This window comes from Dermacentor andersoni, chromosome 5 (genome assembly GCF_023375885.2).
Source record: "Dermacentor andersoni chromosome 5, qqDerAnde1_hic_scaffold, whole genome shotgun sequence".
Classification (NCBI taxonomy): Eukaryota; Metazoa; Arthropoda; class Arachnida; order Ixodida; family Ixodidae; genus Dermacentor; species Dermacentor andersoni.
In genome coordinates this window covers 110,817,974-110,834,212 of record NC_092818.1, presented here as the reverse complement: position 1 = coordinate 110,834,212, position 16,239 = coordinate 110,817,974, and the positions used below count along the sequence as shown (strand labels likewise).

Sequence of the window (16,239 nt, the reverse complement as noted above, 5' to 3'; positions counted from 1 at the left end):
GTGTGTGCCGCTGAAACCGATGATTACACTTCCTCCTCGAATATCACACCGCGACTATATATAGCGCGATGGCAAGCCGATGTCAGAATGCTATGAAAAAGTCACGATTGTAGTGACTTTTTGTCACCTTTTTGTAGAAACTCTGCACGAGTTTCTCGGCCTATCAAGGCCCCTACTGATGTGCGAAGATATATACTCGACTTTATACCTGCAAGCAGCAGAGAGAGGATTAAAAACATTAAAAATGAATGAATGAATAAGCACGTTGTTGCAATATCCGACCGCAGCCTAAAATTTAAAAAGAAGACAAGAAAGAAGTAAAAACGAACGTTTTCGTCCAACTCGATCAGGTGCTGCAAAATACATGACGTCCGAACTAACTTTCTTTATGTCGTCTTCATTGTTGTTGTTTGTCTCACAATAAATACGGAATAACACTTAACCCTATACTTCCTACTTTTCACCGATTAGGCGTTTTTGTTGCAACACGCTAAAAGTTTCACGCGAATAATCGGTATTCGGCTACACAGCTATAGGCGTTATGAAGCACGGGTCGCCATGCAGCAGGTCGGAAAGCGCGCGCGCCATGGCCGCCGATCGAAGCTGCGACATCACGCTCAGGCACACGACGACACAGTCGCCGGATATATCTGAGTCGCTAAGCGCGATACTAATATTAAAGATGAACAAGTACAGCCATTACTCTCTTATGTTTCCATTTGCTCCATGACCTGACGGCATCTGCATGGGCGGCCTTCTTGTTCGCAAAATTGATACGCCTTAATTTTCAGACGGCAAACTTCCGCGTATACACCGCGAAATTGTCGTGCACAAAAACTTAGCAATACTCAGCAGTCAACTGTTTTCACCCAAACCAGTGCGTCACGCACTAATTAACAACAACAACAGAAGCTATAATTAAACGACGTCAAGGAGGTCATTCACACCGGGCAAACACAGAAGCAGCAGCCGCGGCAGCTTGCTCCGCGGCGCGCGCACACACTGAACAGATCAGGGCGCAAGCGTACGTGTTGTTGCAAACACTCACGCGCGCAGATAACAACAGGTTGGCCCTTTCCTAACCCACCCCCCAAACCAAAAAGTTTTTTTTTTCTTTCCTTCCACCTTGTTAACCAACACGCGTCCTCTGGAAGGGACCGGTGCGCTCCGTTAAGGCTCGTGCGTCAATATCAATCACTCCCAACGCGCGTGCGTGTGACAAGCTTTAATTAGCAGCAGCTGCTGTTTCACGAGTGGTTAAGGCCGCCGCGACGCGCCTCATGCACACGCGCTGCATGTTGCGCTCCCGTTCGCACAACGCGCACGCCAGGCACAATAGCGTTTGTGCGATAAACAGTAACGGCGACTCGATCCATGCACACGTGCTGTGCCCGGTTGCAAGTATATATATATATATATATATATATTATCTCGTTGTCGCCGCTGTCCCCAGAAGTGCAGCCCACAATATTCATATTACTACGATATAAGTTATAGGCACACTCCAGGAGAAATTCCGCCATCGTCGTCGCCGTCGGCGTGAGGTTCCGTATAACGTCCAACTGCGATAAGATCTATATGTATCACCCAGCATTTACGTCCTGCAAGGGAAACAATGTGAGGATGAGGCCCGTAAGGATGGTGGCTTGATTCGCGCCGTCTTTCCGCTCGTCCAGTGTTGTGCGCGCAAGGTGCGCATGCCCGTGTGTGTGTGTAGGGGGGGGGGGGGGGGTCCTGTCTGTTCCTTACGCCCTGCCGTAAAGATGTGCATGGCAGGGCTCGCGTGCCCTGTTTTGAAGGTATACCCTGCGGCGGGTGCAAGCGGGCGAGCCGAGATGGCTGTTGGCTGCATGCTGTCTTCTCACGCGCCTATAGTGCTGGAGGTCGCGTATTCTTAGGCTTCGGAGACGCGTTGAAGCAACAGGCGGCAGAAACGTTCGCCCCCCTGTTAGCGATCTTCATGCCGCCAGCGTTGTGACAGAGCGTGTGCACGATCATCGAGTGAGATCTGTTCATGCATGTCTGACTTGTGCGCGCGCAACACCATGCTTGTTAATGTAATTAATATGTTCACAGCAACTTAGACAGCCGATTAAAGCTAAGAACTTTCGTGTATATACAGTTTAATACTTCGTAATCGTTACCAATGTTTCAGTTGATATAAACTGGACCGGGTGAGGCGAGTTTCACTGCAGCAGCCAGAAAACGAAGGCGGGCATCATGACGATGAAAACGAGTAACAAATGTATTTGCATGTTTGTTGCAAGGCGGTGACTCGTTCCTTCGCCTATAGGGTGAAACTGACTTTCTTGTAGTCTTTGCATTTTAGTGCGCATGCGCTATAGGGCTTCCAATCCGGCGAAAAGGCGTTGTGTGTCTGTCTGTCCGTGCGCTGCGCGACCATGAAGAGCCAACAGCAGCGTGGCGAGGTGAAGAGGAGGCAAGGGGTAGGTACGTCACACGTTAGAGGATAGTAACCTATACGGCTGAAACTATACAGCTGAAACGACAACGCGAACGTGTGCATCGACTCATCCTGACACATTGAAGCTAAACGAGAGAAGTCGGAAGCAGACATATGGAGAAAATGACGTGAACGTACAAATGAAACTGCTGCTCAGAGGGAACGCCGTCTCTCTCGAGCCCGATGCCGAGACCATACGAGAAACGCGCGCGATAACGACACTCGCGAACAGCGACGACGCGCAGCGTAGCTACAGGCGCCAATCTTCAAGCTGCGAGGACTCGACGTGCGAAGGAGACTGCCCAAGTGTATACGGCCGCGCGCTGATCAGATACGTTCATTGAAGAGCGGCACACACTGACACATATCCAACAACCCAAATTGACGTCAAGGAGGTTCATTCGAGACTACAGCGCAGACCGAGTGGCACACACCCATGATAAGCCAAGCCAATCTGTAGGCGAAACTATATATAGGTTAACGGTGCTAGCGCACAATAATTCGTGCTTAGCTGCAGAGCTGAATAGTCAGGCAAGTTTTTTGCTTTAGACTACGTCAGTACCAAGCTGGTTTTCGGTGCAGGCCGGAACGAACGGGGCTTCAACGTGCGATCGATTGTTTCGGGTGGTATAAGTTGCGCGGGCGCCGCTTAATTACGAGACTTGCATGAATATACAATTTATATTCATAGCTAGACTGACGCCTGCGGATGACAGGATATTCCTCATCCGGCCCATGACCGTAGGTGGCACTGGCTAACACTACCAGGGCTAGGTATACGATAGTCTAGATAAACCCTATAGAAAGCGCATGTGGGCGCGTCCCGGGACGGCGGACGAGGTAGCACGGTGATGGTACCGCGCCGCATGCGTATAATGCGGAACATGTGGCTTCGGCTTCCGCCGGCAGCAAATTGTCTTATCAGTAATTTTCCCCTCCCTTTTCGGTATTATGTCGACATTACCGTTAAAAAGAATAGTTGATCTTCGCTATGCGTTTCCTTGGCCTCATTGTGCTCCCTTCATATGGTTGCAGATAACAAAAAAAAAAAATCTGGTCCCACGGTTCACATATTTACAATATTTAAGAGCACCAAAATTAAAATAATTACCAACAGCGACCGTTACACTCCTGTAAACGCTCCCCTACTCCATCCCCCTCACCCCAAAACAAAACTATTGCATAGATTTAGCCCCATGATTTCATTACGATATGAAAATTAGGTGCAAAATGAACCATTAGGTTGATACCATCCATGGACTGATATAGAAAGTTTTCCAGGTAACCGTACTCAATATAATTAAGCAATTAAAAGAAGCAGTGCTGCGTTTATTGAGAGGGATACTATAAAGAAACGCACACCATTAATTAAGTTCACTTTGGTGAAGCATTTCTTCAAGACTCAATATTATTCGCGAAAACAGCTTGGCTAATATAGCGAAGCGAAGGGCGCAGTTTTTCCCTTTTGCATTCCGTGCCCGAACCTCTGCGCCCGAATACCTTAGAATGACGACACGGATTGCAATGTATTTGCGGACGCTTTGAGGTCGTTTCAGCTGAAAAGCAGTTTCCTCATCTCACTATAAATATTCGTTTGCCTGCTTCAGAATATAACCCTCGTTTATGAAACGAGTTTATTTTGCCACAATTCAGAGAAAATACGGCCGGAAAGATTGCTGATAACTTTAGAAGTGTCTTCACTGTTTCAGAAGTACGTGCTTTCACCGCCTTGTCGTCCGGCCGGGGACGCTGGTCCTGCAGTAGCGCCTGCACGAACCCTAAACTACCGTCCAGTCGTCTCAGTAATTGGTAAATATTCCTTGCGCAGCTGCAGACAGAGCGCGCAGCACTATCAGCCATTCCAATTGGCGTTGCGGACAAGCCTTCGTGAAGGCAAATCCTAAATGGAGAAGAGAATTCCAGAATGATATCACTGACAGCAGGGAAACGTCCAGAAAAAAGGAGCCCCGGGATCGAGCTCATGCTTTGGCTCGAAGCTTGTGTGATGCCGCATATAACCAAGGAGGACAAGGACAGTGTACCGAGATCTATTCCAATCGTGTATTGCCATTCGCGCTTCGTGACTGCTCCGAACGGTGCTCCTGCCCAAGTTATATCGCCGGGATCAATGAACGTTCGATAAGAAATGAATAGATAATTGAGCAAGAAGCTATCGGTACACTATACCGCCTAGACTGCATGTGCAGACGGTCTTCGATCGTGCCAGCCGCCAGGAGCAATCTGTTCGAGAGGACAGACTCTAGGCCGGCGCGGCGCCGAGGAGGATTACCAAGCCACGTCTGTCGTATATGCCACGTTCTTCAGACGTCTTCCTCAGCGCAAGCGCCGCCTCGCCGGAGCTCGAGCGAAGCCGAAGGCGTCGCGGCCGTAACGCGACACCGTTACAACGGACAGCGCGCCGAAGCCGCGCAGCTCAACCACAAGGCGCTCGCCTTGTGAGCCACGTCGCTGGCGAGCAAAAACAGCGGCCGAGTAAAAGAAGTGCGCGCGCACGCAGACCGCCACCGCCGCAGAACACCCACGGGCGTAGAGGGGGTGGGGGGGCATGCAACAGGCCGCGTATGGTATACACACAGCTCGGAGACGGTAGAGAGAGAGAGAGAGAGAGAAACAACAAACAAACGAGGCCGGCGCTTGCAAATATAAAAGAACGGCAATAGTCCAGCGGAAAGGGGGAGCAGATGAAACAAGTAGACGCGTGCGGGCGTTACGAAACTCTCCTCCTCTTAATGCTCACGCGCAAACCACTCTCCCTTTCACGCCCCGCGGGCCCTCGAAATGTGGACGATATACGAAGTTCGGAGGAAAAGGAGACGCGCCGCCGCGCCGACCCCAAAAGCCAGAGCCACAGAGGCCGGCCCTCGATGGAGCGGCACGTTTGTCAAATTCGGTTAGCGCCCCTGACCCAACTCCCTTTCTGAGCCGAGGCGATGGCAGCACAGCTGCAGCGAGGCCTCCGCGAATGCGCCGCAGTTAATGTTGAAAAAAAAAAAAAAAAGTGATGAAACCACAGTGAGCCAACCTCCCGCCCCCGCTGCCGGCAATCGCAGTATAATATAGACTTAAAAAACGAAGTAATACGGCTAGGCCATTCTCTCGCCGCTTTCAAGCACCCACCCACGCTTCAGGGCACCCTCTTTTTTACCCTCCTCATCTACGCGGGACGGCGGCCCGAATGAGTTACAAGAGCGTCCCAGCAAGTGAAGGAGGAAGAGATGTAGGGTAGCAGCAGCCGCTGCAGCGAGAGCCCGCTCAAATCACCATAAAGACCTCGCCGGCACGGCATCAATGGCCGGACTTTGTTATCCATGTGACGGCGGCGCACGAATGACGACCCAAGGTCTTTGTTGAGCGAGAGAGAGAGAGAGAGGAGAGCGAGATCTAACCACGGGTGGTTTCAAAACGCCTACACAGACTGGAAACAAGTGTGTTTGGCATCTTCTTTCTCCATCGCGCTTCTCTGTGTCGATCAACTTTCAACAAATACAGACGGGCACGAGCTTCTGCAAGGGCACTGTGCCATTACGTTACCGTTATCGATGGTAACGCTATACCACTTCCAACAAGTGTGCATCCGCAGTCGACGACAGGGAGAAACGGTAACGATAGATAGGAAATGTCATAGTTAGCTTACCATATTAACCGTTGGGTGCGGGATGGTCGACGCAAAGAAAAATAAGAAAAAATTGGAGGACGCTTAAGCTTCGCCTTCAAGAGTGGAACGCGATAGCGTTATCGCACCCCGTTCGCACCGCCCACTCATTCGCTCGGCATGCTCTTAACGAGACGAAGGGGAGAAGTGGGCGAGTAGCGCGCCACTTGTCGGGGCAGCGCCGTACATTGCGAGGAGGGGGTCTTCTGTGTTTGCCGCAAGATGGCTCTGCGTGTGCGCCAAGCGCAGAAGAAATGTAGAGGAAACGTAGTCTGTAATTTACATGCTCATAATTACCGATATACACCGCAGTGTAACATTCTACGGCACGTATCTAAGGCAACACCGCATTCACTAGAGGCGCTTTTGTCACGTTTTGAACCATCGAAGTGGTTCGAACCATCGCTGAGTGGTAGCGTCTCCGTCTCACACTCCGGAGACCCTGGTTCGATTCCCACCCAGCCCATCTTGCAAGTTGTTTTTATTTATGAATTGCCTTCCTGTATTTTTCGTTCACGGCCAACGCCGACGACACCGGCTTTTCTGCGACACGAGCTCCTTAACGCTGTCGCGTTAATATTGTGGCACAAACGACCAATTAAGTCAGCAATGGCTTTCTTAAGCGACCCTAATTTTTAAACGATGCGCGAAAGAACGAAGACATGAGCAACGAACGACAAGCTTTCTGATGTGACCCCGCTGTCTATCTCAATGTTATCTCGCGATTCATTGCAAAACATTATGCGCGCAACGTGTAAACTAATTCGGTATAAAATCGACGACGACATTAAAGACATTTGGACACAGTACACACGTCTTGCGCTCGCGAACGATAATGCAACAAAAATGCATCATAATAGGACGACATAAGATACCACCACATACATGCGTGACAGCTGCATGGTTACTCACCACGCAGCGCGCAGATGAGGCCGACAGCACAGAGAGACTCAACTCGGCGGAAACTGGGGACAAGGAACACGGCACGCCTAGTGCTCACACCATCCGTTAGCTGACGCGAGCATCGAAAAAAAAAAGAGAGGAAGAAAGTGAAACAGTTAATAGACTTTTTCTTTCCCGCTAAAAAAAAGCTCTGCGTATAAAAGAGGTTACACTTCCGGACCTATTTATCTTGTGTTACCTATAAATAGACAAGCCAATGGCATGCCAGTGCATGCGCCAGAAGCCACGCGCCGAAGCGAGCTAGCCAGGCTGCCGATGTGAGCGTCAAAGTTTATACAGACGACAAACCTGCTATCCTTACTTCGTATAGACAGCTACTAATTTGCTATCGCAATCGATGCTTCGCCTATAGGGCGAAACTGCGACATTTACAGCGAAACGGTGAGCCTCTATAGTTGGTCGGGATTTTTCGTGTGCACATAAACATGTGGACCGATCCCGGAGATGGTGAAAAGAAGCGGGAAGAGCACAATGTGCTGCTTGTCGAAGAGGCATCACATCACATGACGTCGTAAGCTAACATCATCACTCGATGAAGACGTCATCGCGTGACATCACGTTTGACGTGATGACGCCATCATATTAAGTCATCATGGGATATCGTCACGTGACGCCGCCGTTATTCTTGTATATTCGAATTAAAATCCGAAGTTATCATGTCTACAGCTAGTGCGTAAGTCGTACTTTACATTTTTTGACGCAATTAACGTTTAAAAATTCGATTAGTTCAATAACGCACTTGTGTTTGGCGGAGGGCCTAGGAGAATGAGGATGTATGCTGCATTTCCTCACACGTCCGTGCGCGCGCGCATGACGTATACATCGCTTGTGGGTACTTGTACAACGTACGCAACAGCATCGCTGTACATCCACACTTATACAGAGCGGAATTGAGGCGCGGGTCTTTTTAATGTACCTCTGATTTCCTGGGCTCTCTGCGAATATTTGTGTTCCTGCTGCACCTCGATACGGCACCCCTGCGCTACTGGACCACGGCAAGGTGAGAAATTTTGAGTCTGTGCGAGAGTCTGCGCTGAATTGTGTGATGCAGTGTGATGCATCTATTTTATGAAATAGCGCGTTGCACAGAGGACAGCTTCAATACCGGCTTGTAACGATTCCGCCAGGACCACGCGCGGTTGAGGGGTAGAAAAAAAAAGAATGCCGCGTAAATTAGCGCAGACGGCGTCATGCATACCAACTAGCGTTCAAAACGCGCGCGCCCAACACCGAAACCAGAATTGTGGTTCAGGTATTCGCACCATCCGCTTGGTGCGCCACAGTCGATTCGGCCGCTATAGGCTTTAAGGGGGTGTCCGCTCTCGTTGGATCTGTTTCTATAGACTAGCCTGTTGAGGCACAAGTCTCACGTGGTCTCGGCGACATGAAGCCGCGCACAGCTGCCAATCAGGAGCTCTTCCACCTTCATCTCTACACCTGTTCCACCACCTCCGCTCTTCCACTCTCCTTCTCGTTGCTCTTGATACCTTCTCCAGCTTATTGCACGAAAATGCCGTCCGTACCATCGCTACTAGATAATCTAGTAACGTTGGTCCGTACGACCAACCATCCAAAGTGCGCGAATAATGTTGTCGCTTCATAAAGAACACTCTGAAGCAGTCACACATGCTCAATCACTCTTTCGGATAACTGGTAAATACGGCTGTGTGTGTGTGTGTGTGTGTGTGTGTGTGTGTGTGTGTGTGTGTGTGTGTGTGTGTGTGTGTGTGTGTGTGTGTGTGTGTGTGTGTGTGTGTGTGTGTGTGTGTGTGTGTGTGTGTGTGTGTGTGTGTGTGTGTGTGTGTGTGTGTGTGTGTGTGTGTGTGTGTGTGTGTGTGTGTGTGTGTGTGTGTGTGTGTGTGTGTGTGTGTGTGTGTGTGTGTGTGTGTGTGTGTGTGTGTGTGTGTGTGTGTGTGTGTGTGTGTGTGTGTGTGTGTGTGTGTGTGTGTGTGTGTGTGTGTGTGTGTGTGTGTGTGTGTGTGTGTGTGTGTGTGTGTGTGTGTGTGTGTGTGTGTGTGTGTGTGTGTGTGTGTGTGTGTGTGTGTGTGTGTGTGTGTGTGTGTGTGTGTGTGTGTGTGTGTGTGTGTGTGTGTGTGTGTGTGTGTGTGTGTGTGTGTGTGTGTGTGTGTGTGTGTGTGTGTGTGTGTGTGTGTGTGTGTGTGTGTGTGTGTGTGTGTGTGTGTGTGTGTGTGTGTGTGTGTGTGTGTGTGTGTGTGTGTGTGTGTGTGAAGCTTTCTTAGCCTTGCTTTAAAGAGGTGCCTTAATGTCACGCTTCACTTGTCACATAGCTTACGACGATCACGACCGACGTGGGGCCATGTCGCTGATGCAACTGGCGTAATCCCAACAGAGAAAATTATCGTGCGTATCTGCAGGAGAGCTCTTCGTCTGCACAGATTGCGCAGAAACGCGTAATTACAAATGCAGTCTGCACACGCGCACATATATACACAACAGCAAGTGAGCCGGTATATAGTCTCCTTAAAGTAAGTTTCCGATCGTTAAATTCCCGCTTGCACCGCTACCCAGGATGTTGCTTATGCCGTTACTATGCGGAAAAAAAGCTGCAGCCAAACGTGTATGGTTTATCTGAATTAAGGCGGAAGTGGCAGTAAAAAACGATCGCGTCAGAACCAACTCGATGCCCCCTCAGGTCTTTCGACGTGCGCTGAATTCCAGCGCGACATTTGTCGCTGCGCTTCGTCCTCGATCTGCTCGCAGGCGTACATGTATGTGCACTTCAAGTCGCGGCGCAGATTTCGTGCGAGAATGTGTCACTAGATGGAGCTCTGACCCTTCTTTGCGTTCGGAAATCGCGCAGAAACCACAGAGCGTTATTTTGTTAACGTGTACCCTTCATGACGGTACATTTAACGGTACATAACGGTACACAACTGTTAACGGTGCCCCTGCATAGGTCGTTGAAGACGTGGTAATACTGCCCGAAGCCTTGGGCTTTAAGTATAAGAGAGGAGCTTAATGAGCCTGGCGATGGAGAAATAAAAAATGAAGAAAGCACGGTAGAATAAGTATTGGTGGCGCCAAAGCAGGGAACATAAAGAATATATATTGTGGAAGAGTACGCATTTGGGCTGGCTTGTTCATGATTACGAGCAATAAAAACAGCGCTAAACGACAGGACGAGTGAAGGGACACAAACAACAGCGCTGACTAACAACCAAAGTGTCTTTATTCTTTCGGTGAGCATATATATGCTCCGCCGCTATCTCAAACCAGAAAATCAACAGAATTGGGCATGCGCAGGGGGATTGCAATTATTGCGATAGGAAGGCAATCTCCTTCGGAAGGAGAGAAATAGAAGGAAGGCTTACACATGCTTCGCCGCTAACGCGAATGTGGAGAGCTTCGGAAATAAGGCGTGCGCGGTCATCGCGGTATTTTGACAGGTAGGTCACGTCTTCGAAAGATGGCTTGCAGCCGCATTCATTGCAATGCAGTGACAACCGACTATCTTTTGCTCGTTTTTGAAATTTGTTTGAGTGCTCGCGCATGCGGTCATTGATGCACCGCCCCGTTAGGCCGATATAAAAACGCTTGCATGAAAGGGGAATCTTATAAACCACACAGTCATAACAGTCACCAACAAACCTCTGTCTGTGCTGCCTTTTACAACTTTTGTTGTTGTTCTTGGTTACCCGACTGACTTGATGGCACAGGCTACCTAACTTATTTTTGGCAGTGAACAGCAACCTCGGTTGTCAGCCCCTTCACATTTATTCCTTTTGCCTGCAACCGCTGTCGTGCCTACAGTAGCAGCGTTTCCTTGCCTTCTCACGTCACCCTTTCCATATTCCCCCCACCATGTATCGGAGGGAAACGTAAGCGAAGAGTGGCAAGGCTGTTATTTACTTGTTTCGCGACTGCGTCTGTTCTACCCATTCTTTGCACCCTTTCCCCCTCCTCTCTACCAATCTATGTAGCTTCGCTCTGGACTAAAAAGGCAAGCGCTGCAATTTCTGCAATGCTCTTGCGCGGGGGGGGGGGGGACGGGGGGGGGGGACGGAGGTGTCATGGATAGTTATACCCATCAAGAGGCGCCTAATGTGGTGACGCCCAGGGAGCGCCAAAGGGCATTGTGCACATTGGACACTGTGCGGTACAAACGAGTTTCTCGCGTCTCTATTTATTTATTTAAATACCTTCCGGGCTCGAGGGCATTACAGAAGGGAGAGGAATGCATGAAAAACAAATGTATATAACACAGAAACGCGGCAATACAGAAAACGAAACCCTGCAGTGCTTTCTTCTCTGCCACGCTCCTTCCGTGTACATACACGCACTGAACCCCTGATGCGGTGTGCCAGACAGAAGCAGCCGCAGTGGGAAAGTCACAAGGAAGAGGCAAAGAAAGCCACGACCAAGTTTCAATGCGGACGGTCGTACAATATCCATCCACCAATGCATTAACGAGCTTCGAAAGAGAGGCGACACAAATGGTCAAGAAGGTTGTACTTCACGACCGCAGCTTCAAGGAGTGTATAGCACAACGCATGCTCGGGAAACTACGGTTGAGCTGTTCTCAAGAAACCTCGTAAACAGCGCGCGCTAAGATATAGTATAGATGCTATCGACTCTGCACCCAAATCATTCATGCTGCGCACGTAGTTCCTTTTTATTTAGATGTGTTTCCCTTGTTCCCTTATTTTTCTTTTTTTTCGTCGGAAAGTTGAATAGTGGACTTCGAGGAGGCGGTGTGGTGTATGGGGTACGTGGATCTTCGAATTACTATTTTTTTTTCTTCACCAGGAGTTCTTCCGAGCACATACAAAGTTTGTTACGCAAGCGTTCTTTTACATTCTGCACATGCTCTCGCACCAGGAATTTAAAAAGATGTACACAAACAAGCAGGAATTCGTGGGGGAACACACCAATACAAGGAAGCGTAACCAGAATAAGAGGAAGCTTAGTAGTGCGCAGAACGACACACAGGCTGGTTTACTTTCTCGATTCAGTGTCATAAAGAACAACGCTACCTGGGTACTTCTCACCACAGTAATAGCGTAATCGTGCTACATTTCTACCCCCCCCCCCCCTTTTATTTCTTCTTCTTGTGCGGTGGCGACGCTCGGCGGCTACGCGCTTTTGTCACACTGCAGCAAGCGGCGTCCCTAGACCATTTTCCTTAATGCCGCGGACCAATCGAAACAGACCGACCCGCAGTGCTTTTTCGCCCACAAGCAACAGCAGTTCACAAAAAAAGAAAGAGAGAACGCGTCAGTCGGCAGTTAAGGCACGTTCACACCGAAGGCGGAGCGGACAAGCGGCCAAGCGGATCCGGCCAAGCGGCCGCGGATTTTCCGCTTTGCGGAAAATACGCGGCCGCTTGGCCGGATCGCGCCCGGACCGATTTTTTCCGCGCGGACAAGTTGGCCGCTTTGGCCGCAGCCAATCAGAGCCCGACGCTGAGGAAGCGCTGGTGAACGAATGTAAACAAATGCATTTCTCTGGGCTTTTCGCTTATGTTCTTGAAAAGCGTAAAAAAGGCAAGTTGGGCCAGTTGGTTGGGATTCATAGTAAGGTTTGTTAGAGCGCAACACAAGACAAGGACAAAAGAAGGTATAAAACGACGACACGGCACCGTGTCGTCGCTTTATACTTTTTTTTGGCCCTTGTCTTGTGTTGTCGCTTTTCAATATTTGTAACAGCGCTACGCAAGGGGCGAGTAAAATGCCAACGATCTCGTCTTCTTCGTCTGAGCTCATCATTTTGCAGAAGTAGATAGCGGACGGGAGCGCGCCAACCCACGACGAAAAAAATATCGAAAGTGCGCGTACAAACAGAAAGTGCCGCGAGATGGCGGCACGTCCCTGACATTGCTAAAGAAATTGCGAGATGCCCCGCCTTCCGTGCGACGCGGGACGCCAGGCAAGCTTGTCCGGTCTGAACAGGCGTACGCGCTCACCGCCTCGCCGCGTTGAAAATCCGCTTGGCCGCTTAGACGCGCCGCTTTCGGTGTGAATGTGCCTTTAACGCGGCGGCGCGTGCGTACAACACAACGCTTCCCTCGTTAATCCCGACGAGCGCGCCGAGCTTATTAAACTATACACTGGCGGGAGCCCGGCACAAGGACCAGACGGCGCGATGGCTGAAGTGGCCGTGGCGGCGCAGCCGTTAGAATCGTCGTCGCTGGTCAATAATAATCACCCCCCCCCCCCTCGCTGCGCGCGCGCGCGCGCGCGCACGCACGCACACACACACACACACACACACACACACACACACACACACACACACACACACACACACACACACACACACACACAAGGCGGCACCGCTGGCGCTCGACCCACGCACGCTGAATCAAGGCGCCCCTCTCGGGATTAAGGTCGCCCATATATATATGTGCGTGACACGCGCGCATGGATGCACAAAAAACAAAAAAACACGCATGCCGAGCACGCATGCACGCAAAACGATTCGCAATGAGCGCACGCCACACACGCGATAATCGTTCACGCCCTGCAGGCGCGCCAAGTGACCGGCGGAGTGCGGCGGGGCAGATTCCGCGAACAAAGCCCTTATCGGCGAGATTGAAAGCGCAGGCCGGCCGAAGAGTTTTTGGGCCGCATGAGTAATGAGGTCGCTAACAGTCCGGCGGAACCGATCCGATTAGGGCTGCGGGCAAAGAAAGGACAGTGCGCGCGCACGCCAGCTTACAAGCCTTACCACAACTGCCGTACAGTGCACGCAACAAAGGCTACCGGGCGGCTCCCGCCCCCTCCCCCCCTTTTCAGAAAATCAGTAACGAAAGCCGCGGCTCCCTGCTTCAGTAAAGGGAGGAAGGCTCGCCCATTGATCACTGATCAATGGGCGATACTGATCTTGACACAAAGCTTCCGATCAGTGGGACAGAGGGCGCGATCAGCGGCGGACAGTAAAGCGAGATTACAAGGAAGAAGAAGTATGTGTTTAAAACCGCTTCTTGTTGGGCTAGTTGGTAACTGTTCATTATAAAATATTAAGACGCGTCTTATATTTTATATGAAGTATGTACTTGCTGCGGTAAAGCTAGGGAAACGATGGAATACGTTTTATTAGAATGTGGAGATATCTGCCCAGCGGTCCATTTAGGCACCTCTGTCCTCCTTGAAGCCCTTAGGTTCAGCTAGAGCAGGGGAAAAGTAAACATGTCGCAATAGAGATTAGTAAGAGGCGAATGAAAGATAAGTGGAAGTAGGCAAACGACAAACAACAAGAGGCATACAAAAACAAAGTTCCCAACAGGGGTTCAGAAAGTTTGGTGACGGGAATTGTTAGTTTTTCCCCCTTTTCTTTCTTTCGTTTTTTTTTTCTTTTTTTAGCATACGTAGGAGCTTAGGCAATACATTAGCAAGAGCTTGGTGGCGCAACCCACCGCCCTGTTCAAAGGGGACGTTCATAGCATCCATCCATTCATACAACGGAGGAACGCTTCTTCTGGTTTTCTGATATGCTTGGCTGACGCGACCCCAGCTTTTCGCTGCATGCTGCACGTATAGTCAATTGGATAGCTTGTAGTATGCGCGCGTCTTTTCGAACGGGCGAAGCGGACAGTCCGCGTGCACTCATGGAAATGCCATTCGTCGTGACGTGTTACGCACGATAGGTCGGTGCCGTCTGCCCCTTTAATCGAAAGCGTCATAGTATGTAGTACGTTACGATTGGATGGCGTATGCACTTGCAAATAATTTCATAATTTATTTATTAGTAAATATACAGATAATTGCATGTGCGTAGTATACATAACGCTCATAGTTCATAGCGATCAGCACACCGTGAACACGGGAACCGGGAGTACAAGAAGGCGTACACTTCTTTCCGCAGTATATATATATAGCCTGCGAGATAAGTATGAAGCTCCTAGCGCCGCCGCCAGACCGCTCTGGAACAATCGGACAAGGCACGTCAGCTCCGGCTTCAAAAACAAAAGCAAGACTGACGCAGCGGTGGAAGAAGACACAAACGCCCGCGAGACTGCGAACAGTTCTCGACCCGCCTGACCTTTCCTCGTGGTTTGTGACTCTTATAGTTTGACCTGACGGCAGACGGCATATACATGAGCACGCAGCAGACGACGCGCAGACAGAAAAGTTCGGCATATATAGTTATAAACACGCTTGCCAGACAGCGCACAGCGGGATATTACCAAAGGAGCGAGCTGGTATACACATATTCACGTTTGGCACAAGACGTATAACTATAGCGACATTTATTAAAGGGCAAGACGGCGCATAAACACGTTAGCGATCGAGAACTCGACACATGCGCGCACATATGCCTTGGCGCGACAACTGAAAACGTCACATTAATTGGCGCGACAGGCTGCGCGCGTACTCTGCACGTGCTGGTGCCACCGTGGTCTTATAGGCAAATGAGGCTGTGACGCACAGAATAACCTTTAGAAGAAAGGAATCAAAACAACATATGCCACTGATCCTGCGGCAGCACCCATAGAATTCAATACGGGATATTAGCATATTATTTATAGGAGATATGTCGTAGACGTTACTGAAATGTTGACTTTAACTGAGTACCCTTCTCCGCACACTGAACGATGTGGCAAGGTTATAATAATAATAATAATAATAATAATAATAATAATAATAATAATAATAATAATAATAATAATAATAAATGAGTGATTCGGTATGTGTATTTGGCCAGCAGTAGCCTTCCGTGAGCTTGTACGGAAGAAACCCGGCAGTCGGAAAAAATGCTTTCCGAATGTTTAATTTCCACAGACTAACGCCAAATGCGCATTAAATATAAGAACATTACTGGATTTCCTATGGGTACAGGTATGTCACCAATACTGGAAAATTAGTAAGCACGTTGCGCACGCCAATCATTACGACGTAATTATGGCTTAACACGTGTATTTTAAAGACACATCGACCTCTGTGTAAAGTAACACGTAAGCGATATAGGGCACGAAGGCAATATAACAAACTGTATGGGCGGGTGAGCTTAACGTGGAATAGGAGCACAGAGACGGTTAATTAAGTTTCGTTTATCCTGTCCTTTCCGTCTTCGAAACCCAGCGTCCAGCTATTATCGGAGACGCTAAGTCAACGACATACGCGTTGCGCCCTTCACCTTCAGAGCCTCTGTCGTCGAGGGCCTCAACAATTCGCGGCGA

At 49.6% G+C, this 16,239-nt stretch overlaps 1 protein-coding gene across 4 annotated transcripts in view; it reads right to left on the bottom strand.

Moving 5' to 3' along the window:
- The window catches only part of LOC126532041 (protogenin-like), a 276,850-nt gene that overhangs the window by 113,279 nt on the left and 147,332 nt on the right, over window positions 1-16,239 (bottom strand). The gene's annotated exons all lie outside the window — the stretch shown is intronic.